Raw genomic sequence first — 26149 nt, 5'->3', positions numbered from 1 at the left:
GACCTAAGTGTCCATCGACAGATGAATGGATAAAGAAGATGTGGCACATATATACAATGGAATATTACTCAGTCATAAAAAGAAACGAAATTGAGATATTTGTAGTGAGGTGGATGGACCTAGAGTCTGTCATACAGAGTGAAGTAAGTCAGAAAGAGAAAAACAAATACCGTATGCTAGCACATATATATGGAATCTAAAAAAAAATGGTCATGAAAAACCTAGGGGCAAGATAGGAATAAAGACGCAGACCTACTAGAGAACGGACTTGAGGGCACGGGGAGGGGGAAGGGTAAGCTGGGACAAAGTGAGAGAGTGGTAGTGTATATATGGACATATATACACTACCAAATGTAAAATAGATAGCTAGTGGGAAGCAGTCGCATAGCACAGGGAGATCAGCTCAGTGCCTTGTGACCAGCTAGAAGGGTGGGATTGGGAGCGTGGGAGGGAGGGAGATGCAAGAGGGAAGAGATATGGGGTTATATGTGTATGTATAACTGATTCACTTTGTTATAAAGCAGAAACTAACACACCATTGTAAAGAAATTATCCTCCAATAAAAATGTTAAAAAGAAAAGACAACCCTCAGAATGGGAGGAAATGTTTGCAAATGAAGCAACTGACAAAGGATTAATGTCCAAAATATACAAACAGCATGTGCAGCTCAATATCAAAAATAACAAACAACCCATTCAAAAAATGGGCAGAAGACCTAAATAGACATTTCTCCAAAGAAGACATAGTGATGGCCAACAGACACATGAAAAGATGCTCAACATCACTAATTATCAGAGAAGTTCAAATCAAAACTACAATGAAGTATCACCTTACACCAGTCAGAATGGCCACCATCAAAAAATCTACAAACAATAAATGCTGGAGAGGGTGTGGAGCCAAGGGAATCCTCCTACATTGTTGGTGAGAATGTAAATTGATACAGCTCGTATGGAGAACAATATGGAGATTCCTTAGAAAAGTAAAAATAGAACTATCATAGGACCCAGAAATCCCATTACTGGGCATATACCCAGAGAAACCATGATTCAAAAAGTCACATGGACCCCATTGTTCATTGCAGCACTATTTACAATAGCCAGGACATGGAAGCAAACTAAATGTCCATCAACAGAGGAATGGATAAAGAATGTGTGGTACATGTATACAATGGAATGTTACTCAGCCATAAAAATAATGAAACTGTGTCATTTGTAGAAATGTGGATGGAGTTAGAGTCTGTCATACAGAGTTAAGTCAGAAAGAGAAAAAGAAATATCACATATTAACGCATATATGTGGAATCTAGAAATATAGTGTAGATGATCTTATTTGCAAAGCAGAAGTAGAGACACAGAGGTAGAGAACAAATGTATGGATACTAAGTGGGAAGGGGGGTGGGAGGAATTGGGATATTGGGATTGACATATATACACTATTGATACTATATATAACATAGATAACTAATGTGAACCTACTGTATAGGTCAGGGAACTCTACTCGATGCTCTGTGGTGACCCAAATGGGAAGGAAATGCAAAAATGAGGCAATATATGTATACATATAGCCGATTCACTTTACTGTACAGTAGAAACTAGCACAACATTTTAAAGCGACTATACTCCAATAAAAAGTTATTTTAAAAATCTATTTGATTTATGACCAGTTGAAAGCATTTGATGTTTGGGCGTGGAGATAGGAGAGATAGAGGAACAGGGATAAACTGGGAACAGAGCTATTGTTTATTAAACTTTAACTAAATGCCAGGCATTCTATATACATTGCTTAATTCTCAGACCCCTAAAATTAGTTGCTGTTATCGCAAATTAGAAAACTGAGACTCAAATATGGGAAGGATTTTATCCCAAGTCAAACAGCTGGTAAATTAAAGAGCAATTTGAATTCATGCCTGTTTGATTCCAAAACCTCTGCTCTTTGCTCTAACCTATGCTGTCTCTAGCTACCTTAGATAGATGTCATTAATCAATTTGGCCTTTAGTGTGACAAAAAGTATTGGAGATAACCAACGCCAAAAGCAGGTCCTACTCTTCATCCTAATGGAGAAGAGAGAAATAAATAACTAAAGCAAAAATGACTGAACAGAAAGATTAAAGGAAATAGTCATTGAAGAGTGTTCATATATCCACTAGATACCAATTTTTTAACCTCATAATGTCAATCAAGCAGACACTTAGCAGATGATCATTATATACAGGAGCCACGCTTGGCATGGCAGAGAAAAAAGGAAAAGCAAGATAGTTCCTGTCCTTGTGAATCTACAGTCTAGTGTAAGTAGGAAGCAGGGGAGAGGGGAGAGGATTAGGAAAACTAGGTAAGAGCTGTATTACTATGGTCTATAAGGTAGAATATAACCCCAAACAGCCTGAGTATTCCATCACATGCAGAGTACTCTTTCCTTTTTGCTTAAAGGACAACTTTCCAGACATAGAAATGAGGTTTTGTTCAAGTGAAGAGTATTCAAGTGCATGATGCCTGTAGCCCTTTGCACAGGTGTTGCCTTGCAAAGCCCTTGGATTGAATTCTTACCTTTCTAAAAATAAATGCTAATTATTATTATAAAATAATTCATGGTTGTTGTAAAAAAACAATGTTGAAATATGGAAAATAAGAAGAAAATATTACCTTCCACTATTTCTCTGTGGCATATATACACATACACACACATACCAGTACACATGTAGTACATATAGTGATCATTTTATATATACATATATATATATATATATATATATATATATATATATTTATTTATTTATAGGATCATATTAGATCCATTGTTCCAAAATCAGCTTAAAATAAAACTTAGCATACTTAACTTCTAAGAGCAAGTCTCGAGACAACTTTCTTCCTAAAAGTAAAAGAAACCGTGTTGTATATAATTTTTTTTAAAAAATCAATGAAACTAAAAGATGGTTCTTTGAAAAGATAAACCAAATTGAAAACCTTTAGCCAGTCTCATCAAGAAAAACAGGGAGAGGACTCAATAAAATTAGAAATGAAAAAGGAGAAGTTACAACTGACACCACAGAAATACAAAAGATCGTAAGAGACTACTACAAGCAATAGTATGCCAATACATTGGACAACCTGGAAGAAATGGACACATTCTTAGAAAGGTACAGTCTCCCAAGACTGAACCAGGAAGAAATAGAAAACACGAACTGACCAATCACAGGTATTGACATTGAACTGATTTTAAAATTCCCAACAAACAAAAGCCCAGGTCCAGATGGCTTCACAGGCAAATTCTTTCAAACACTTAGAGAAGAGTTAACTACTGTCCTTCTGAATCTGTTCCAAAAAATCACAAAGGAAAACTCCCAAATGCATTCTATGAGTCCACCATCACCCTGATAGCAAAACTAGACAAAGATACTACAAAAAAAAAAGAAAATTGCAAGCCAATATCCCTGATGAACATCGATGCAGAAATCCTCAACAAAATACTAGCAATCCGAATCCAACAATACATTAAAAGGATCATACACCATTATCAAGTGGGTTTTATACCAAGGATGCAAGGATTTTTCAATATCTGCAAATCAATCAGTGTGATACACCACATCAACAAATTGAAGAATAAGTGCCATATGATCATCTCAATAGATGCAGGAAAAGCTTTTGACAAAATTCAACCCTCATTTATGATAAAAACTCTCCAGAAAGAGGGCATAGAGGGAACATACCTCAATTTAATAAAGGCCATATATGACAAACACACAGCTAACATCTTACTCAATGGTGAAAAGCCAAAAGAACTTCCTGTAAGATCAGGAGCAAGACAAGGATGCCCAGTCTCACCACTATTATTCAACATAGTTTTGGAAGTCCTAGCCATGGTAATCAGAGAAGAAAAAGAAATAAATGGAATTCGAATTGGAAAAGAAGTAAAACTGTCACTGTTTGCAGATGACATGATACTATACATAAAAAATCCTAAAGACACTACCAGAAAACTACTAGAACTCATCAATGAATTTCATAAAGTTGAAGGATACAAAATTAATGCACAGAAATCTGTTGCATTTCTATACACTAACAATGAAAGATCAGAAAGAGAAATTAAAGAAACAATCCCATTTACCACTGCATCAAAATAAATAATAAGTAAAATACTTAGGAACAAACCTACCTAAGGAGACAAAAGACCTCTACTCTAAAAACTGTAAGACACTGATGAAAGAAATCAAAGACAACACAAACAGATGGATGGGAAGAATTAATATTGTCAAAATTACTATACTACCCAAAGGAATCTACAGATTCAATGCAATCTCTATCAAACTACTAATGGCATTTTTCACAGAACTAGACAAAAATATCTTAAAATTTGTATGGAGACACAAAAGACCCCGAATAACCAAAGTGATCTTGAGGAAGAAAAATGGAGCTGGAGGAATCAGGCTGCCTGACTTCAGACCATACTACAAAGTTACAGTCATCAAAACAGTATGATGCTGGCACAAAAACAGAAATACAGATCAATGGAACAGGATAGAAAGCCCAGAAATAAACCCACGTACCTATGGTCAATTAATCTATGACAAAGGAGGCAAGACTATACAATGGAGGAAAGACAGTCTCTTCAATAAGTGATGCTGGGAAAACTGATCAGTTACATTTAAAAAAATAAAACTAAAACACTCTTTAACACCATACACAAAAATAAACTCAAAATAGATTAAAAACCTAAATGTAAGACCACACACTATAAAACTCTTAGAGGAAAACATAGGCCAGAACACACTCTGCCATAAATCGCAGCAATATCTTTTTTGATTCATCTCCCAGAGTAATAGAAATAAAAACAAAAATAAAAAAAAATAGGACCTAATTAAACTCAAAAGCTTTAGCACAGCAAAGGAAAACATAAACAAAACGAAAAGACAACCAACAGAAGAGGAGAAATTATTTGCAAATGATGCGACCGACAAGGGATTAGTCCCAAAATTTTACAAACAGCTCATGCGACTTAATATCATAAAAACAAACAACCCAATCAAAATATGGGCAGAAGACCAAATAGACATTTTTCCAAAGAAGACATACAGATGGCCAAGAGGCGCATGAGAAGATGTTCAACATCACTAGTTATTAGAGGAATGTGAATCAAAAGTACAATGAGATATCACCTCACACCAGTCAGAGTAGCCATCATCAAAAAATCTACAAACAATAAATGCTGGAGAGGGTGTGGAGAAAAGGGAATCCTCTTACACTATTGGTGGGAATGTAAATTGGTACAGCCACTGTGGAGAACAGAATGGAGGTTCCCTAACAAACTAAAAATGGAGCTACCATATGATCCTACAATACCACTCCTGGGCATATATCCAGAGAAAAACATGTTCCCAAAAGAAACATGCACCCCAATGTTCATTGCAGCACTATTTACCATAGCCAAGACATGGAAGCAACCTAAATGTCTATCAACCCAGGGATGGATAAAGAAGATGTGGTACATATATACAATGGATTATTACTCAGCCATTAAAAAGAATGAAATAATGTCATTTGTGGCAACATGCATGGACCTAGAGACTGTCATACTGAGTGAAGTAAGTCAGACAGAGAAATACAAATATCGTATGACATCACTTATATGTGGAATCTAAAATAAATTATACAAATGAACCTATTTACAAAACAGAAACAGACTCACAGACTTAGAGAATGAACTTATGGTTACCAGTGGGGAAGGATGAGGGGAGGGATAGTTAGGGAGTTTAGTACTGACACGTACACACTGCTACATTTAAAATGGAAAACCAACAAGGACCTACGGAATAGCCCAGGGAACTCTGCTCAGTATTATGTGACAACCTAAATGGGAAAAGAATTTGAAAAGGAATGGTTACATGTATATGTATAGCCAAATCACTTTGCTGTACACCTGAAACTAGCACAACATTGTTAATCAACTATACTCCAATATAAAATAAAAAATCTTTAAAAAATAAAATCCGTTTTCCAAGAAAAAAAAAAAGGAAGGTGATACTATCACAAAAGGAAATAGAAAATTCTAAATAAGCAGAACCATGACAGCCAACAGAAGCATTTGATAATGTAGTGTAGTAGTTCAGACCACAACCCCAGGGTATGTCTACCTGGGTTAAGTTCCAGATCTGCTATTTTCATTGGTTACATGACATTGACCAGGTAACAATCCTAAGTATGCTTCAGTGCCTTTATACATAAAGAGAGGACACCAATAGTATCTACCTTAAAGGCTACTGTGAATATTAAATGCATTAATGCATGCAGAGCACTTATAACAATGTTCGGCACACAAGAAGCTCCTGAAGAATGTTGGCTTGTATTATTTCCAGAATGAGGGGAAGATTTCCCTAAAGAAGTCTGGTCATGCTTGTGAAATGAAGAAGCAGACTGAACTAAGAGAAACTTACCTTTTAAGTGTGTATCTCTTCAAATCTATCCTCTATTCTTCATCCCCACTTCCTGGGACCTCATTTGAGTCTTTATTATTTCTCACCTGGTCTTACTGTATATGGATTGGGACAAGCAGAGCATGGGTTGAGCTATAGGAAGTAATCTTGTTTGCCTGGAGCACCAGACTAATGACGAGTCAGGTTGGATAAGGGTCTTGATTGCCTGGTGGAAGAGTTCAGACTTAATCACGTAGGCAATAAAAAGTCCTGGAAGATTTTGGAACAAATAATAGTATTGCAGAATTGTATTTTAAGGAAAATTCTCTTAATGGGAGAAAGACTAGGTATGGGAAACTAGTTAAAAGGCTTCCACATAATGCAGGTAGAGATGGTTAGTGCCTGACAAGGTACTAAAGAAGGAAGAACAGGATGAAAGAGATATTGCGGAGGCTGATGATATTTTGCAAATTAATTTATTCATTCAGTATTCATTGAACACCTACTATATGCCTGGCATGGTGACAGGTATTGGGGACACAGCAACATATAATCATTCATTTGTTCAACAAGTATTTATTGAACAATTACAAAGTGTCTCGCATTGTTCTGGGAGCTGGAGATACAGCAGTGGTTCCTGTCTTCAAGGAGCTCACAGCCTAGACTGGGGGAAAGATAACTAAACAGATAATTATGGTTCTTTTTGACAATGTTGGGATGAAGATTAAATCAGCATCTAACCCATTTTGTTTTGGCAATAGGAGCCATGTCACCTAAACTGTGGTGTTTGTGAGTAAAACAGCAAAGGTGGAGGTCAGAGAGGGAAGAAGAGACCAGACTGTGAAGGTCTTTAATGTCACAATATGGGATTTGAGCTTTCTCGTGGGCAAAAGGGAAGGGTTAGGGGATTTAAACAAGGGTGTGCAATCCTACTTTAGAGATGTTGCTCTGGGAATTAAGGTAGGGGTGGCCTAGTTTGGAAGTGTAAAGAAAAGAGAAGACTCTTAGAATCCTAGCAGGTCACAAAAGGCTCATAAAGTTCCTCCAATATTAATCAACCCTTTCAGTTTTATGGACTGAGACCCTAGAGAGGTCAAGTGAACTGATCACACAGCTAATAAAGTGACAAAGTTTAAATCTGAAGGTCTGCCCTGATTCTCAGTCTAGTGCTCTGATTACTACTCCCTGGTTTTGAACTTAAGTATGATCAGCAAAAAATGACTACAGGGATGGGCATAGCAAGTGTGAAGAGCAAGAAAATGAAAGATCAGAAGAGGAGGTGTTAAGCTGGGTTCTTGGGGGGATGGCTTTGTTTTTTCCACATTTGTAACTACAGAGTTTTGCAAACTTTACTACTAAAAACAGACAAACAAAAGAACATCCCTCGGTCAGAAGGCCAAGAATGGTTAGTGGTAAGAGGGTTTGAGGGAGTGCGTGCTAAGGAAGCTTATTCTGTCTGAGAAGAAAACATGTGGCCCAATCCCTAAAGAACAGGTCAGAAAGTTGAGGTTTCTGCCTATTTGGCTAACCACCTCCTCCACCTCGAAAGATGTACTCTAGCGCCCTCTGCTGAATCCTAAAAGCTGGTCTCCCTAGCTCTTGCTGACGCAGACAGTAGGAGAAGCCAAAATGGCGGCGACGCCCCCACGCGCCGTACTGTGGAGGATGACGGGAAGGACTCGGCAGCAATGACTGGAGGATGGACCCCGGGCGCTGGCCGCTGAGTTTGGGGTTTTGGTCCCCCGAGCTGTGACAGCACCTTTTTGTGAAAGCGCTTTGGAAAATTTAAAGAGGTCTCTAAGCTACAGGTATGGCGATGTTGTTGTCATTACAGCAGACAGTCCAGTAGGCAGCGGTAGAGTGTAGCATGAGAGCCTCAGCTGATCCCTATTTGTTTCTAGAACTGGGCTGTTATGACAAGATTTGAGGCTAAATTAGAGTTTAAGATTGGTGGAATTTAGACTTTAAAGGAAGGAGTTTTAATCTGAGATACCTATATGAGCCACATGGCAGGGATTTATGGCAGTGGTAAAGATCAGTTAGTGAGCTCCTTGAAATAGTATGTAAAAACATATATGTGTGAATTTCTGTGTATTTCGGGGGAGAGAGGGTCCAAAGCTTTCATCAGATTTTTCCAAAAGAGTTGGTGATCCTTCCTTTAAAAGATTAGGTTCCCCTAGGGGCAGGACAGGAATAAAGACGCAGACGTAGAGAATGGACTTGAGGAAATGGGCATGGGGAGGGCGAAGGCTAAGCTGGGACGAAGTGAGAGAGTGGCATGGACATATATACACTACCAAACGTAAAATAGATAGCTAGTGGGAAGCAGCCGCATAGCACAGGGAGATCAGCTCGGTGCTTTGTGACCACCTAGGGGGTGGGATAGGGAGGGTGGGAGGGAGGGAGATGCAAGAGGGAAGAGATATGGGGATATATGTATATGTATAGCTGATTCACTTTGTCATAAAGCAGAAACTAACACACCATTGTAAAGCAATTATACTCCAATAAAGATGTTAAAAAAAAACTGGCAGGTAGCATGTGCCATTTTTGCCCTTCTCACTGTTTGTAATATGAATGTAACAACTGGAGTTCCAGTAGCCATCTTGTGACCTTAAGGATGAAAACCATGTGCTAAGGATGATGGAGTCACCATACCAGCCCTGAACAGCCTACTACTAGATCTTTTTTACGTGATGGAAAAATAAGTGTCTATGTTATTTGAAAAAAAAAAAAAAAAGATTAGGTTCTAGGCCAAGGATACCATACCATAATGATTATGCAAAACTTTAGAGCCAGACTCTCTGGTTTCACATCTTTACTAAGATCCCTAGCTGGATGACCTTAAGCAAGCATCTTAACCTGTCTGTGCTTCAGTTCCTCATCTGTAAAATGGGGATAATCCCAATGCCTACCTCTGAGGGTTGTTATAAAATGAGTTTATTAACTCAAATTTGTTATAATAAGCATACATTAACTAAAAATAATTTGATGGCTTCCCCAAGAATTTAGTAACCCTTGGCAGCATTATAGTGCATATATATATATATATATCATATAATATGTATATCATATCATATATACATATATATATGTATCATGTTATTACACTTTTAACATCCATTCTGTCCTATGATCCTCCTTATGATTTTATGAGGTTGGTTTACACATAAAGATAATTGAGACAGAGACAGGCTAAATAACATATATAAGGTTGTCCTGGTCAGTGACTGATTTGTGATTCTAGAACCAGGTCTGCCAGATTCTTGGCCTAGTGCTCTTTTCATTATGCCATGATGGACTTGTGCAAAGGACCTTATGGAAACGTGGGTTAAACCCTGACTGACTGACTAGAGTCAGTCTAACCCTGACTCTCATTTTAGAGTGGAGAAAAGAAATCCTCAGGTGGTTCTGTATCCAGCCTGGGCTTGAATACATGTGCCACGGAACAAATTGCGTATTTGGCAACCCAATCTCATTTATAGAAGGGTAACTTCATTGTAATTTGACCTATTAACATTCAGACTTGTGCAGGTTTCTCATGTGTTAAAGGAAAACTAAAAGTTTTCCTTGACACTGGTCTCTCTCCAGCTACCACCTTCTTTCCTTCTCTTCTCAGCAGGCTTCAAGAAGAGGGCTGTTTATTCAGGATTTCAAAGCTTTCACTTTCTGCTTCACCTATCAACTCACTTCCCTAAGCATTCTATCAGTGTCCTTCTCATTGGCAAAGCTAGTAGACATTCTTTTGACCCTTATGCTACTTTTAACCATGTTGACCTATAAGTTACCATACTGTTCTCATTTTTCTTTAGCTTCTCTGTCCTTTCCTTATCCATTTTCTTCTATGGTTTATTTTCCTCTGTCTAATCCTTATTTACAAAGATATGTCCTTGCCCTTCTCTCTTTCTTCTGTCACATTCATTCCCTGGATAATCTCATCCACTCACTCAGTTTCAACACCTGGAGCTAATGGCTATTAAATTTATGTCCACATCCCAGGCTCTTTTCCCCAACTCCACACTCATATATCAAACTTCCTACCATATATTTCACAAGCAACTCCAACTCATTCTTCTAAAACCAAATTAATCATTTTACCCTTGCCTCATATCTGAAGTGCTACCATCCAACTTAGTCACCAAAGCCAGAAACCTGGCTATAATTTTTGATTCCTCTTTCTACTTTAACTCTTACATATCATCAATTTATCCATTCATTTAACAAATACTGAGTACCTACTTTGTTCCCAGCATTATGCTATGTGATGAGGATATAGCATCTAGGTCAGTCCCTAGCAAAGCCCCTGCCTTCATGCAACTTTCATTCAAGTACCAAGCTCAGTATTAAGCTGTGATTCACATACTAAATTAATCAAAATTTTAAATTGTGAAAATGAGAAGAATAATGTGCTATGAGAGCACATAATCTGGGATCATGTAAGACTTCCCTGAGGAGGTGATGTTTGAGTTGAAGGCTGAAGAATGAATAGGAATTAATTAGATAAAGAGAGGGAAGAGAGTATGGGCAGAGGAGAGAGCATGTATACAAAGCCCTGAGGCAGTGAGGAGGGAGATGTATTTGAGAATCAAAAAGAAGACCAGTGTGTAGTTGGCATGTAGAGAAACACAGGACAGAGTGGCATGAGACAAGGGTGGAGAGGTGGGCAGGAGCTTTATAGGCCACAGAAAGAATTTGGACTTTTTCTTGAGATTAATGAGAAGCTATTAAAGAGTTTTCATCAGGGAAGTGACATGGTCAAATCTGGGTTTTGAAAAGATCACTCTGCCTGCTGAATAGCATATCAGAAGATTGGGGAGGCACGTTAGGATGCTTTTGAGGTAAATGAGGCAAGAGAGGTGGTGGCTTCTATTGGATTTGTGACAGTGTGGGTCAGAGAGGTGCATATTAAGGGATTAATTAGGAAGTGAAAGTAATAGGACATAGAGACTGATTAGATATGAGGGTAGGAGGTGGCGAGGTAGAGAGAATAGAAGTCCCAGGTTCCTAGTTTCTATCTTGAACAACTAAGTGAATGGTGGTATCATTTTCTGAGTTTGGACTACTACAAAGATAAACAAATTTGGGGTGCAAATAGATGATTTTAGATATCATAACTTAATTGGAAACATTTTTTGCTTTCTTGGTGATACATAAAATAATAATGCATCTTGCAATGGATGACATTAATTTTAGTAAAATTTTCTTGATGAAACCAAGAACATGGTTGAGATCACCCAGGGAGAGAATACAGACTCAGAAGAAAAGGGAGCAGACGCCTGAGACTTGAGGATTTCTAATGTTTAAATATCCAGGAGAGGGATATGAACTGGCAAAAAGACAGAGAAAGAACAGGAAGGGGATGTGAAATCCCAGTTTAACTTTCTTTTTTAAAAACTAATTAATTAATTATATTAGAGCATAGTTGATTTACAATATTATATTAGTCTTAGGTGTCCAACATAGTGATTCAATATTTTTATAGATTACACTCATTTAAAGTTATTATAAAATATTGGCTATATTCCCCATGCTGTACAATATATCCTTGTATCTTATTTATTTTATACATAGTAGTTTGTACCTCTTAATACCCTATGCCTGTCTTGCCCCTCCCTGCTTCTGTCTCCCTACTGGTAGCCCCTCATTTGTTCTTGATATCTGAGTCTGTTTCTGTTTTGTTTATTCATTCACTTTGGTTTTTAGATTCCACATATAAGTGATAACATATAGTTTTTGTCTTTCTCTGCATATCGTATTACACTAATACACTATGCACTATACCTTCCAGATCCATCCATGTTGTTGCAAATGGCAAGACTTCACTCTTTTTTATAGCTGAGTAATATTCCATTGTATATATGTATACAACACCTTCTTTATCCATTCATCTGTTGATGGACACTTAGATTGCTTCCATATATTGGCTAGTGTAAATAATGCTGCTGTGAACATTGGGGTGCATATATCTTTTCAAATTAGTGTTTTTGTTTTCTTTGGCTATATACTCAGACATGGAATTACTGGATCATTTGGTAGTTCTATTTTTAGGTTTTTGAGGAATCTCCATAATGTTTTCCACAGTGGCTGTACCAATTTACATTCCCACTACTAGGGTTCCCTTTTCTCCACATCCTCACCAAAATTTGTTATTTGTGGTCTTTTTGATGATGGTCATTCTGACAGGTGTGAGATGATACCTCATTTTGGTTTTAATTTGCAATTCCCTGATTATTACTGACTTTGAGAATCTTTCCATGTGCCTATTGACCATCCATATGTCTTCTTTGGAAATATGTCTATTCAAGTCTTCTTCCCATTTTGAAATCAGGTTGTTTGGTTTTTTTAGATTAAGTTATATGAGCCATTTATATATTTTATATATTAATCCCTTATTGGACATATCACTTGCAAATGCTTTTCACATTCAGTAGGTTGTCTTTTTGTTTTGTTAATGGTTTCCTTTGCTGAGCAAAGGCTTTTAAGTTTAATTATGTCCCATTTGTTTATATTTGCTTGTCTTTATCTTTGCCTGAGGAGACAGATCCAAAAAAAATATTGTTGTGTCTTATGTAAAAGAGTGTTCTGCCTATGTTTTCTTCTAGTTTTATGGTTTTCAGTCATATATTTATGTTGTTAGTCCATTTTGAGTTTGCATTTGTATATAGTGTGAGAAAATGTTCTAATTTCATTATTTTTCATGTAACTGTCCAGTTTTCCCAGCACCATTTATTGAAGACACTGTCTTTTCCCCATTTTATGTTTTTGCCTCCTTTGTTGTAGACTAATTGACAATAAGTGCATGGGTTTATTTCTGGGCTCTCTATTCTTTTCCATTGATCTATGTGTCCATTTTTGTGCCAGTACCATGCTGCTTTGATTACTGTAGCTTTGTAGTCTGTCTGAAATCAGGGAGCATGATACCCCCAACTTTGCTCTTTTTTCTCAAGATTGATTTGGCTATTTGGGATCCTTTGTGGTTCCATATTAATTTTAGGATTATTTGTTCTAGTTCTGTGAAAAATGTCATGGGTATTTTGATAGGGATTTTATTAAATCTGTAGATTGCTTTGGGTAGTATGGCTATTTTAACATTATTAGTCCCTGCAATCCATGAACATGGGTTATCTTCATAGTTTTATAGTTTTCAGAATATGGGTCTTTTTTATTCCTAGTTTATTATTTTTGATACAATTTAAATGGGATTGTTTTCTTGCTTTCTCTTTCTGATAGTTCATACTAGTGTATAGACAAGCAATGTATTTCTATGTATTAATCTTGTATCCTACATCTTTACCGAATTCATATATTACTTTTAATATTTTTTTGGTGGAGACTTCATGGCTTTCTATATATAGTATCATGTCATCTACAAACAGTGACAGTTTTACTTCTTTTCTTCCACTTTGGATCCCATTTATTTCTTATTCTTGTCTGATTGCTGTGGCTAGGGCTTCCAGTATTTTGTTAAATAGAAGTGGTGAGGTGCACATCCTTGTCTCATTCTTGATTTTAGAGGAAAAGCTTTCAGCTTTTCAATACTGAGTATGATGTTAGCTGTGGGTTTTTTATAAATGCCTTTTATTATGTTGAGTTGTGTTCCCTCTATAACACATTCATTCAGAATTTTTATCATGAATGGATGTTGAATTTTGTCAAATGCTTTTACTCTGTCTATTGGGGTAATCATGTGATTTTTATCCTTCCCTTTGTTAATGTGGTATAACAAATTGATTGATTTGTGGATAATGAACCATATTTGCATCCCTGGAATAAAACCCACTTAATCGTGGTGTATGACCCTTTGTATATATTGTTGAATTTGGTTTGCTAATATTTTGTTGAAGATTTTTGCATTCATATTCATCAGGGATCTTGACATGTAATTTTTTTTCTTTTTGTAGTGTCTTTGTTTTCAGATCAGGGTAATGGTGGCCTCATAGAATGAGTTTGTGAGTTTTTCCTCCTCTTTCATTTTTTGGAATAGTTTGAAAAGGATAGATATTCACTCTTCTTTATATGTTTGGTAGAATTCCCCTGTGAAGCTGTCCAGTCTAGTGATCAGTCTGTTCAGATTATCTATTTCTTCCTGATTCAGTTTTGGGTGTTGTATGTTTCTAGGAATTTATCTGTTTCTTCTAGGTTGCCCAATTTGTTGGCATACACCTGTTTGTAGTATTCTCTTAAGATTATATTTCTCTGATAATGGTTATTATTTCTCCTCTTTCATTTCTTAGTTTGTTTATTTGAGTCCTCTCTTTTTTATCTTAATGAGCCTGATGAAGGGTTATCTATTTTGTTTATCTTTTTTAAAAAAGCTCTTGGCTTCATTGATCTTTTCTATTTTTTTGTCTCATTTATTTCCTCTCTGATATTTATTATTATTTTTTCCTTCTGCTGACATTGGGCTTTGTTCGTTCTTCTTTTTCTAATTCCTTTAAATGGTAGATGGTAGGTTAGGTTGTTTCCTTGAGAGTTTTCTCATTTCTTGAGGTATGCCTGTATTGCTATAAAGTTCCCTTTTAGAAATGTTTTTACTGTGTCCCATAGATTTTGGAAAGTTGTGTTTTTATTTCAATTTGTCTTGAGGTATTTACTTATTTCCTCTTTAATTTCTTCATTGACCCATTGGCTTTTTAGTTTCCTGTTTAGTCTCCACGTGTTTGTGTTTTTCCCATTTTTCTTCTCATAATTGATTATTTTCATAATGTTGTGTTCAGAAAAGTTTTTTGGTATAATTTCTGTTCTCTTAAATTTGTTGAGACTTGTTTTATGGCCTAGCATGTGATCTCTCCTGGAGAATGTTCCATGTGCACTTGAAGAGAATGTGTATTCTTCTGTTTTTGGATGGAATGTCCTGTAGATATCTAGTAAGTCCAGTTGGTCTAATGTATCATTTAAGGCCACTCTTTCCTTAATGATTTTCTGTCTGGATGATCTGTCTATTGACGTCAGTGGGGTGTCATACTCTCCCACTATTATTGTATTATTGTCAATTTCTCCCTTTATATCTGTTAATATTTGCTTTATATATTTAGGTTCTCCTATATTAGGTGCATATATGTTAATGAATGCTATAGTCTCTTTTTGTAGTGATCCCTTTATCATTATATAATGCCCTTCTTTGTGTTTTGTTATAGACTTTAAAAATAAAGTCTATTTTTTCTGAGATGATTATTACTACCCCAGGTTTCTTGTCATTTCCATTTGCATGGAATATTATTCTCCATCCTCTCACTTTGTCTGTGTGTGTCTTCATCTCTGAAGTGAGTCTCCTGTAAGCAGCATATATATGGGTTTTGTGTTTTTATTCATTCAGACATTCTTTGTCTTTTGATTGGAGCATTTAGTCCTTTTACATTTAAAGTAATGATTGGTAGGTATGTACTTATTGCCATTTAGTTACTTGTTTTCTGGTTGTTTTTGTAGTTCTCTGTCCTTTTCCTCTTTTTTTAGTTTAGTCCCTTGTGGTTTGATGATTTTCTCTAGTGGTATGCTGCATTCCTTTCTCTCCAGTTTTTGTATATATATTGTAGAATTTTGGTTTTTGGTTACCATGGTGTTTGTATATATTGAACCATAACTATATATACTTGTTTTAAATTGATAATCATTTAAGTTCAAACACATTATAAAAGCTCCATATTTTTTATTCCCTTCCCCCACGTTTTGTGTTTTTGATGCTGTATTTTACATCGTCATGTCTATCTCTTAACTGTTTATTATAATTACAGCTGCTTTTACAATTTTTATCTTTTAATCTAATTTATTTAAGTGGTTGATCCACAGCCTTTACTATATATTTGCCTTTACTAATTGGATTTTTCATTTCCTATAAATTCTTCTTGTTGTAGTCTTTTCTTTTCCACTTGAAGAAGACCTTTTAACACTTATTGTAAGATCAGTTCAGTATTGATGAATTCTTTTAGTTTTTGCTTGTTGAGAAGTTCTCCAATCTCTCCTTCAATTCTGAATGGTAACCTTGCTGGGTAGAGTATCCTAGGCTGTAGGTTTTTCCCTTTCAGCATTTTAAATTTATAATGCCACTCCTTTCTGGCCTGCAAAGTTTCTGCAGAAAAATCAGCTGATAGTTTTACAGAGTTCCCTTGTATGTGACTATTTTTCTCTTGTTGCCTTTAGAATTCTCTCTTTATCTTTAACTTTCTACTTTAATTATGATTTGTCTTGGTGTGAGTCTCTTTGGGTTCATTCTTGTTTGGGGAACTCTATGCTTCCTATACCTGGATATCTGTTTCCTTCTTCAGGTTCATGAAGTTCTTAGGCATAATTTTATCAAATACATTGTCTATCCTTTTCTCTCTTTTCTCCTTTGTGACCCCTATAATGTGAACGTTAGTATGTTTTTATGTTGTCTCAGAGGTTTCTTCAACTGTCCTCATTTTTTAAGTTTTCTTCTTTCTGTTCTGATTGGGTGATTTCTATTATTCTATGTTCCAGATCACTTATATGTTCTTCTGTATCCCCTAGTCTACTGTTAGTTCCTTCTAGTGTATTTTTCATTTCAGTTATTGTATTCTTCAGCTCTGATTGGTTCTTTTCTATATTTTCTATTTCCTTGTTAAAATTCTCATTGTGTTTATTCTTTTCCCAAGTTCAGTTAGCATTCTTATTACTAATGCTTTAATCTTTATCTGGTAAATTCTCTCTTCTTTTAGTAGGGTTTTCATGATTTTTTTCATGTTTTTTATTTTGTTTGTTTGAAATACATTTCTCTGTCTTCTCATTTTGCTTAACTTTCTCTATCTTTATGAAAGTAGGTGAAACAGTTACTTATTATGAGTTTGAAGGGGTGTCTTTGTGTGAGAGTGTCCCTGTGCAGTCTGCATGTACCCAGTGGCTTTGGTGGGAGAGCTGGATCTGAGTGAACACAGGTCAGGTCATCCCCCAGGGTGTGCTGGCAGTTACCACCTTGGTGGGAGGTAGGGATGGAGATGGAGGGACTAGATCCAGAGCCAGGTATGAGCTAGGGCTTCTCCTGTGTTCAGTGGCAGTCACTGCCCTATATGGGGGGGACTTGTAGCCCAAGGTGCTGGAGCAGAAGCCCTGAGGGCTGGGTCCAAGCTGGTTCCATTCCCTCTAAGTGTAGGTTTCCTCCCCTCCCCTCTGCAAAGACACCTCTTCCCTATTATAGAGCAGCACCAGAGCAAGAGGGGCTGGGGTAGGTGGGCAGTGTGGGCCAGGGTATGTGCTGGGACAGTTCAGAAAAACCAGTTAAAGCCCCAGGTAGTTTCCAGTTCACTGTTGCCATGTGCCAGCAAGGGCCTCCCTCTCCACATGCATAGGCTGGGTCAGGTCCAAGCTGGCTCCACTTTCTCCAAGTGCATGCACTCCCCCCACCCCACAATGGCACTTCCACCTCAGTGAGGAGCAGTGCTGGAGCAAGAAGGAACACAGTGGGTGCCTGATGTGAGTGGGGTATGCTATGGGACAGTCTTGGCAAGCTATTCAAAGCCCCAGGCAACTCTCAATCTGCTGCCTCTGCGTGCACACTGGCAATGGCCATTCTGGCCCTGTTCAGAGGCAAGACCAGATCTGAGTGCACTCTCCTCGGCAATGGCATCTTCACCCCAACTGCGAGTGGTGCCAGAGCCAGGGGGCTAGAACCAGCACCTGGCATGGGCCAGGGCCTGTGCTGGGATGATCCAGGCTAGTCGGTCAGAGCCCCAGGCAGTTTTCAATCTGCTGCCTCTGCATGTGTACTGGTAATGACTGCCTTCACCCTGTTCAGAGGCAGGGTGAGGTCCAAGCTGGCTATGTTCTCTCTAAATGTGCACTCTCTCTTTGGCAATGGCAGTCTTCACCTTTATGGAGAGCTGTGAGGGAGCAAGAGGGGCTGGAGCAGGCACTCAGTGCAGGCTGGGGTGTTTTCTGGGGCAGTCATGGGAAAGTGGCTAGAGCCCCAGATGTTTTCAGTCTGCTTCCTCTCCCTTGTTCCTGGGAGTAAGCAAGTGTGTGCATGTGCTCTTCACAAATGGAGTCTTGGTTTCTTATAGCCCTCCTGTAAGTCCCACTGGTTTTCAAGCCAGCTAAGGGGACTGATCTTTCCATTGTTGGACTCCAGGGCTGAGGTGCCCAATATGTGGCTCTAACCCCTCTTTCCCCAGGGAAGATCCCTGAGCCCATGATATACCCCTCCTCTTCTGTGTCCACTGCTAGGGGTGTGGGTCCCTACCTGATCGCATCTCTTCCCTTACTTCCTGACTCTGTGTGGATTTTTCTTTATAGCTGTGGTTGTAGAAGAGCCTTTCTGTCAGTCTTCAGTTTGCTTTCAGAGAGAGCTGCTCTACCTATAGATGTATTTTTGATGTGTTTGTGGGGGAATCTGAGCTCAACGTCCTGTACTCCACCATTTTGATCTCCTTCCCTATTTTTACTTTCTAGTTGTTCTTAACATTTTTTCTTCTGCTATTTAATTCTATCATGTCTTCTGTATTTGTTAGTGGTACCTTTTTTTGTTTTTTGGGTTTTTTTAAGACAGGTTTCCCTTCTCTTCTCATTCTAAGTGTGTGATGTAAAAATGAACATCTTCATATGTTTGCACACTCAGATCTTAAGGGAGTAGGATCTTTTGTTAATAGATCCGGCCATCGGGTGATGGTCATCTAACCATTATTATTATTTGTTGTAACTGATCCATTTTAGAACAGGCGGAAAGACTCTCCCATATGATCAACGTCTGGTCAATAAAGTTCTCTTAGAGCCAAGAATCTACAAAGGCTTACATAGGCAGTGGTAATCTTTCACCTTGATTTTTGAGCATTAACTACAAGGTTCAAGACCAGAAAACAATGGACTACAGAATCAGTAGGTTGAGCTGGCTAAGATTTTTCCCACAGCTGGCCACACTGTTTCACCCAACCATGGGCTGATTGGCAAGAAGGATCTAGGGACATAGTCAACCTAATTTTAACACACGGACAACTGACACTTTTATCAACTGTAATACTTGACCAAGATAAAGCATATTTCTAGTTCATTCACTCTGATAGTGGACCACAGAATTTGGTCTCTTTAAGCTATAGATACAAGGTTCTGGTCTTGGACACGTGAGGAAACTCAATCTCTCATACTGCTGAAGACTCACAAGTCATTTAATCCTAGACCAGACATCTGAGTTTTATTTGAATGACACAGGAATTCTCTAATACATATTCATGATTAGCTGTATTAAATGACCAGGAAGTTGAATGGTGTCTTCATACTTGACAAGGAACTTGGGATAAGCTGAAGTTGTATCTATACAACTTGTGCCAACGTTTTCAGGTAACTGTATATGTTTGTAGAAGTCTCAGTTCTCTATGCCTAGGGAGAGACTGCAGAACCAATAACTACTTCCACTTCAGACTCCTCCCTTTCCTAGGAAATCCCTTTTCCATCCCCAAACACCCCAAGTTAAAAAAGAAAATTTTCAAGAAACAATTGTTTTCTTTATTTTTTATTGGGTGCATTTTATCTTAATCTTAATATCTTTTATGCTTACTTTTCTGCAAATTTGGCTACATTACATTGCCCTTTTTTTAACATCTTTATTGGAGTATAATTGCTTTACAATGGTGTGTTAGTTTCTGCTTTATAACATAGTGAATCAGCTATACATATACATATATCCCCATATCTCCTTCCTCTAGCATCTCCCTCCCACTCTCCCTATCCCACCTCTCTAGGTGGTCACAAAGCACGGAACTGCTCTCCCTGTGCTATGTGGCTGCTTCCCACTAGCTATCTATTTTACATGTGATAGTGTATATATGTCCATACCACTCTCTCACTTCGTCACAGCTTACCCTTCCCCCTCCCCGTGTCCTCAAGTCCATTCTCTACGTCTATGTCTTTATTCCTGTCCTGCCCCTAGGTTTTTCAGAAACTTTTTTTTTTTTAGATTCCATATATATGTGTTAGCATACGGTATTTGTTTTTCTCTTTCTGATTTACTTCACTCCATATGACAGAATCTAAGACAATCCACCTCACTACAAATAACTCAGTTTCGTTTTTTTTTATGGCTGAGTAATATTCCATTGTATATATGTGCCACATCTACTTTATCCATTCATCTGTCGATGGACAATTAGGTTGCTTCCATGTTTGGCTATTGCAAATAGAGCTTCAATGAACACTGTGGTACACGACTCTTTTTGAATTATGGTTTTGTCAGGATATATGCCCAGTAGTGGGATTGTTGGGTCATATGGTAGTTCTATTTTTAATTTTTTAAGGAACCTCCATACTGTTCTGCATAGTGGCTGTATCAATTTACATTCCCACCAACAGTGCAAAAGGGTTCCCTTTCCTCCACACCCTCTCCAGCATTATTGTTTGTAGATTTTTTAATGATGGCCATTCTGACCAGTGTGAGATGATATCTCATTGTAGTTTTGATTTGCATTTCTCTAATGATTAGTGATGTTGAGCATCCTTTCATATGTTTGTGGGCTATCTGTATATCTTCCTTGGAGAAATGTCTATTTAGGTCTTCTGCCCATTTTTGGATTGGGTTGTTTTTTTTTTTTTTTGATATTGAGCTGCATGAGCTACTTGTAAATTTTGGAGATTAATCCTTTCTCAGTTTCTTCATTTGCATATATTTTCTCCCATTCTAAGGGTTGTCTTTTCGTCTTGTTTATGTTTTCCTTTGTTGTGCAAAAGCTTTTAAGTTTCATTAGGTCCCATTTCTTTATTTCTGTTTTTATTTCCATTTCTCTAGAAGGTGGGTCAAAAAGGATCTTGCTGTGATTTATGTCATAGAATGTTCTCGCTGGTTTTCCTCTAAGAGTTTTATAGTGTCTGACCTTACATTTAGGTCATTAATCCATTTTGACTTTATTTTTGTGTATGGTATTAGGGAGTGTTCTTTTTTTTTGTAGTATTAGCTTATGTCCTTCCAGTCTTTTCTCACGTGCATATGTATTTTTTTTCACACACACACTCTGTATTTTATTTTTACAAGAGATAAATAGACTGACACCAAGCATTGTAAATGGATGACCACAACAAAAGCAACAATGATTGCAATTACCAAACACGAAACACACTCATGCTATGTCATAATACTGACATTCAGTCCAGTAATCCTCCACTGTAACAGCTCCTTTACTTTGCAGTGAAAATTGATTTGTATATTCTTTGCCTCTGCGTCCTTGTGTGATTTTTTTTTAATTCAAAAAGAAAGTCACAAAAATTATAATCATCCTCATCAGTTCACTCAGTCCCATGTAAATAATTTTTTTTATCTTGATCTTTTGTTAGCACTTTTATGAGTTCATCAGTTTTTCATTAGAGTTCTGAAAATGCTTACTCATTCAGTTCAGCAGTACAGTCAGTTACCAGAAACCTGTACTTGTCAGAGTCTTTTCCATGAATTCCTTGAAGATGAAATCCTTTTATAGAAACATATTTGCAAAAGCATCACAGTACACCCAGAACTGTCTGTAAATGACAAAAGACTTAAAAATGACCACAGTTAAAGATTTGATGGAAGTTCATAATAATGCAATTGACAAGGAAATTTAGTTATTTCTGAGATATACATTTTAAAGTAATAACTAGAATTATGACATAACATTATACCAAAACATATAAGATGTTTAGAAATTTCATTTAATGTCTGAAACATTTATATTAACATATTTCCATACAAATAACGGAATGAAAGGTTAGTATTAGTTGTTTTCTTTGTTTCTTTGTTTTATACTTCAGGTTCTTATTAGTCATCAATTTTATACACATCAGTGTATACATGTCAATCCCAATCGCCCAATTCAGCACACCACCATCCCCACCACACCGCAGTTTTCTTCCCTTGGTGTACATATGTCTGTTCTCTACATCTGTGTCTCAACTTCTGCCCTGCAAACCGGCTCATCTGTACCATTTTTCTAGGTTCCACATACATGCGTTAATATATGATATTTGTTTTTCTCTTTCTGACTTACTTCACTCTGTATGACAGTCTCTAGATCCATCCATGTCTCAGCAAATGACTCAATTTCATTCCCTTTTATGGTTGAGTAATATTCCATTGTATATATGTACCACAACTTCTTTAACCATTCGTCTGTCGATGGGCATTTAGGTTGCTTCCATGACCTGGCTATTGTAACTAGTGCTGCAATGAACACTGGGGTGCATGTGTCTTTTTGAATTATGGTTTTCTCTATGTATACGCCCAGTAGTGGGATTGCTGGATCATATGGTAAGTCTATTTTTAGTATTTTAAGGAATCTCCATACTGTTCTCCATAGTGGCTGTATCAATTTACATTCCCACCAACAGTGCAAGAGGGTTCCCTTTTCTCCACACCCTCTCCAGCATTTGTTGTTTGTAGATTTTCTGATGATGCCCATTCTAACTGGTGTGAGGTGATACCTCATTGTAGTTTTCCTTTGCATTTCTCTAATAATTAGTGATGTTCAGCATCTTTTCATGTGCTTCTTGGCCATCTGTATGTCGTCTTTGGAGAAATGTCTATTTAGGTCTTCTGCCCATTTTTGGATTGGGTTGTTTGTTTCTTTAATATTGAGCTGAATGAGCTGTTTATATATTTTGGAGATTAATCCTTTGTCCGTTGATTCGTTTGCAAATATTTTCTCCCATTCTGAGGGTTGTCTTTTCATCTTGTTTATGGTTTCCTTTGCTGTGCAAAAGCTTTGAAGTTTCATTAGGTCCCATTTGTTTATTTTTGTTTTTATTTCCATTACTCTAGGAGGTGGATCAGAAAAGATCTTGCTGTGATTTATGTCAAAGAGTGTTCTCCCTATGTTTTCCTCTAAGAGTTTTATACTGTCCAGTCTTACATTTAGGTCTTGAATCCATTTTGAATTTATTTTTGTGTATGGTGTTAGGGAGTGTTCTAATTTCATTCTTTTACATGTAGCTGTCCAGTTTTCCCAGCACCACTTATTGAAGAGACTGTCTTTTCTCCATTGTATATCTTTGCCTCCTTTGTCATAGATTAGTTGACCATATGTGCGTGGGTTTATCTCTGGGCTTTCTATCTTGTTCCACTGATCTACGTTTCTGTTTTTGTGCCAGTACTATATTGTCTTGATTACTGTAGCTTTGTAGTATAGTCTGAAGTCAGGGAGTCTGATTCCTCCAGCTCCGTTTTTTTCCCTCAAGACTGTTTTGGCTATTCGGGGTCTTTTGTGTCTCAATACAAATTTTAAGATGATTTGTTCTGGTTCCATAAAAAATGCCATTGGTAATTTGATAGGGATTGCACTGAATCTGTAGACTGCTTTGGGTAGTATACTCATTTTCACAATATTGATTCTTCCAATCCAAGAACATGGTATATCTCTCCATCTATTTGTATCATCTATAATTTCTTTCATCAGTGTCTTATAGTTTTCTGCATACAGGTCTTTTGTCTCCCTAGGTAGGTTTATTCCTAGGTATTTTATTCTTTTTGTTGCAGTGGTAAATGGGAGTGTTTCCATAATTTCTCTTTCAGATTTTTCATCATTAGTGTATAGGACTGCAAGAGATTTCTGTGCATTAATTTTGTATCCTGCAACTTTACCAAATTCATTGATTAGCTCTAGTAGTTTTCTGGTGTCATTTTTAGGATTCTCTATGTATAGTATCATGTCACCTGCAAACAGTGACAGTTTTACTTCTTCTTTTCCAATTTGTATTCCTTTTATTTCTTTTTCTTCTTTGATTGCTGTGGCTAGGACTTCCGAAACTATGTTGAATAATCGTGGTGAGAGGGGACATCCTTGTCTCGTTCCTGATCTTTGAGGAAATGCTTTCAGTTTTTCACCATTGAGAATGATGTTTGCTGTAGGTTTGTCATATATGGCCTTTATTATGTTGAGGTAGGTTCCCTCTATGCCCACTTTCTGGAGAGTTTTTATCATAAATGGGTGTTGAATTTTGTCAAAAGCTTTTTCTGCATCTATTGAGATGACCGTATGGTATTTCTTCTTCAATTTGTTAATATGGTGTATCACATTGATTGATTTGTGTATATTGAAGAATCCTTGCATCCCTGGGATAAATCCCACTTGATCGTGGTGTATGATCCTTTTAATGTGTTGTTGGATTCTGTTTGCAAGTATTTTGTTGAGGATTTTTGCATCTATATTCATCAGTGATATCGGTCTGTAATTTTCTTTCTTTGTAGTGTCTTTGTCTGGTTTTGGTATCAGGGTGATGGTGGCCTCATAGAATGAGTTTGGGAGTGTTCCTTCCTCTGCAATTTTTGGAAGAGTTTGAGAAGGATGGGTGTTAGCTCTTCTCTAAATGTTTGATAGAATTCACCTGTGAAGCCATCTGGTCCTGGATTTTTGTTTGTTGGAAGATTTTTAATCACAGTTTCAATTTCATTACTTGTGATTGGTCTGTTCATATTTTCTGTTTCTTCCTGGTTCAGTCTTGGAAGGTTATACCTTTCTAAGAATTTGTCCATTTCTTCCAGGTTGTCCATTATATTGGCATAGAGTTGCTTGTAGTAGTCTCTTAGGATGCTTTGTATTTCTGTGGTGTCTGTTGTAACTTCTCCTTTTTCATTTCTAATTTTATTGATTTGAGTCCTCTCCCTCTTTCTCTTTTTTTTTTTCACAAACACACTGTATTTTATTTTTACAAGAGATAAATAGACTGACACCAAGCATTGTACATGGATGACCACAACAAAAGCAACAATGATTGCAATTACCAAACATGAAACACATTCATACTATGTCATAATATTGACATTCAGTCCAGTAATCCTCCACTGTAACAGCTCCTTTACTTTGCAGTGAAAATTGATTTGTATATTCTTTGCCTCTGAGTCCTTGTTGGATTTTTTTTTTTAAATTCAGACAGAAAGTCACAAAAATTATACTCATTCTCATCAGTTCACTCAGTCCCATGTAATTAATTTTTTTTTCATCTTTATCTTTTGTTAGCACTTTTATGAGTTCATCAGTTTTTCATTAGAGTTCTGAAAATGCTTATTCTTTCAGTTCAGCAGTACAGTCAGTTACCAGAAACCTGTACTTGTCAGAGTCTTCTCCATGAATTTCTTAAAGATGAAACCCTTTTATAGGAACATATTTGCAAAAGCATTAGAGTACACACAGAACTGTCTGTAAATGACAAAAGACTTAAAAATGACCACAGTAAAAAATTTGATGAAAGTTCATAACAATGCAGTTGACAAGAAAATTAGTTATTTCTGAGATATACATTTTAAGGTAATAACTAGGATTATGACTAATAACATTATACCAGAACATATAAGATTTTTAGAAATTTCATGTAATGTCTGAAACATTTATATTAACATATTTCCATACAAATAACCCAATGAAAGTTTAGTATTAGTTGTTTTGTTTGTTTGTTTTTTTATACTGCAGGTTCTTATTAGGCATCAATTTTATACACATCAGTGTATACATGTCAATCCCAATCGCCCAATTCAGCACAACACCATCCCCACCCCGCCGCAGTTTTCCCCCCTTGGGGTCCATATGTCCGTTCTCTACATCTGTGTCTCAACCTCTGCCCTGCAAACTGGCTCATCTGTACCATTTTTCTAGGCTCCACATACATGCGTTAATATACGATATTTGTTTTTCTCTTTCTGACTTACTTCACTCTATATGACAGTCTCTAGATCCATCCACGTCTCAACAAATGACTCAATTTCGTTCCTTTTTATGGCTGAGTAATATTCCATTGTATATATGTACCACATCTTCTTTATCCATTCGTCTGTTGATGGGCATTTAGGTTGC

At 37.0% G+C, this 26149-nt stretch overlaps 1 protein-coding gene across 2 annotated transcripts in view; it reads left to right on the top strand.

Annotated features, from left to right (window-relative positions):
- Positions 1 to 456: 456 nt before the first annotated feature.
- EDA2R (ectodysplasin A2 receptor) overlaps positions 457 to 26149 on the top strand; it is a 163559-nt gene continuing 137866 nt past the window's right edge. Inside the window, exon 1 of one of the 2 annotated variants that reach the window (XM_082376698.1) lies at positions 457 to 8212. The gene's annotated coding sequence lies outside the window, so the exon portion shown is untranslated. The remainder of the gene's footprint in view (positions 8213 to 26149) is intronic. The other variant, XM_082376694.1, reaches the window with a different exon arrangement.

The sequence above is a fragment of the Balaenoptera borealis genome, assembly GCF_965194805.1.
Source record: "Balaenoptera borealis genome assembly, chromosome: X".
NCBI lineage: Eukaryota > Metazoa > Chordata > Mammalia > Artiodactyla > Balaenopteridae > Balaenoptera > Balaenoptera borealis.
The sequence above is the reverse complement of the archived record's forward strand: the minus strand, read 5'-3'. Positions and strand labels throughout refer to the sequence as shown.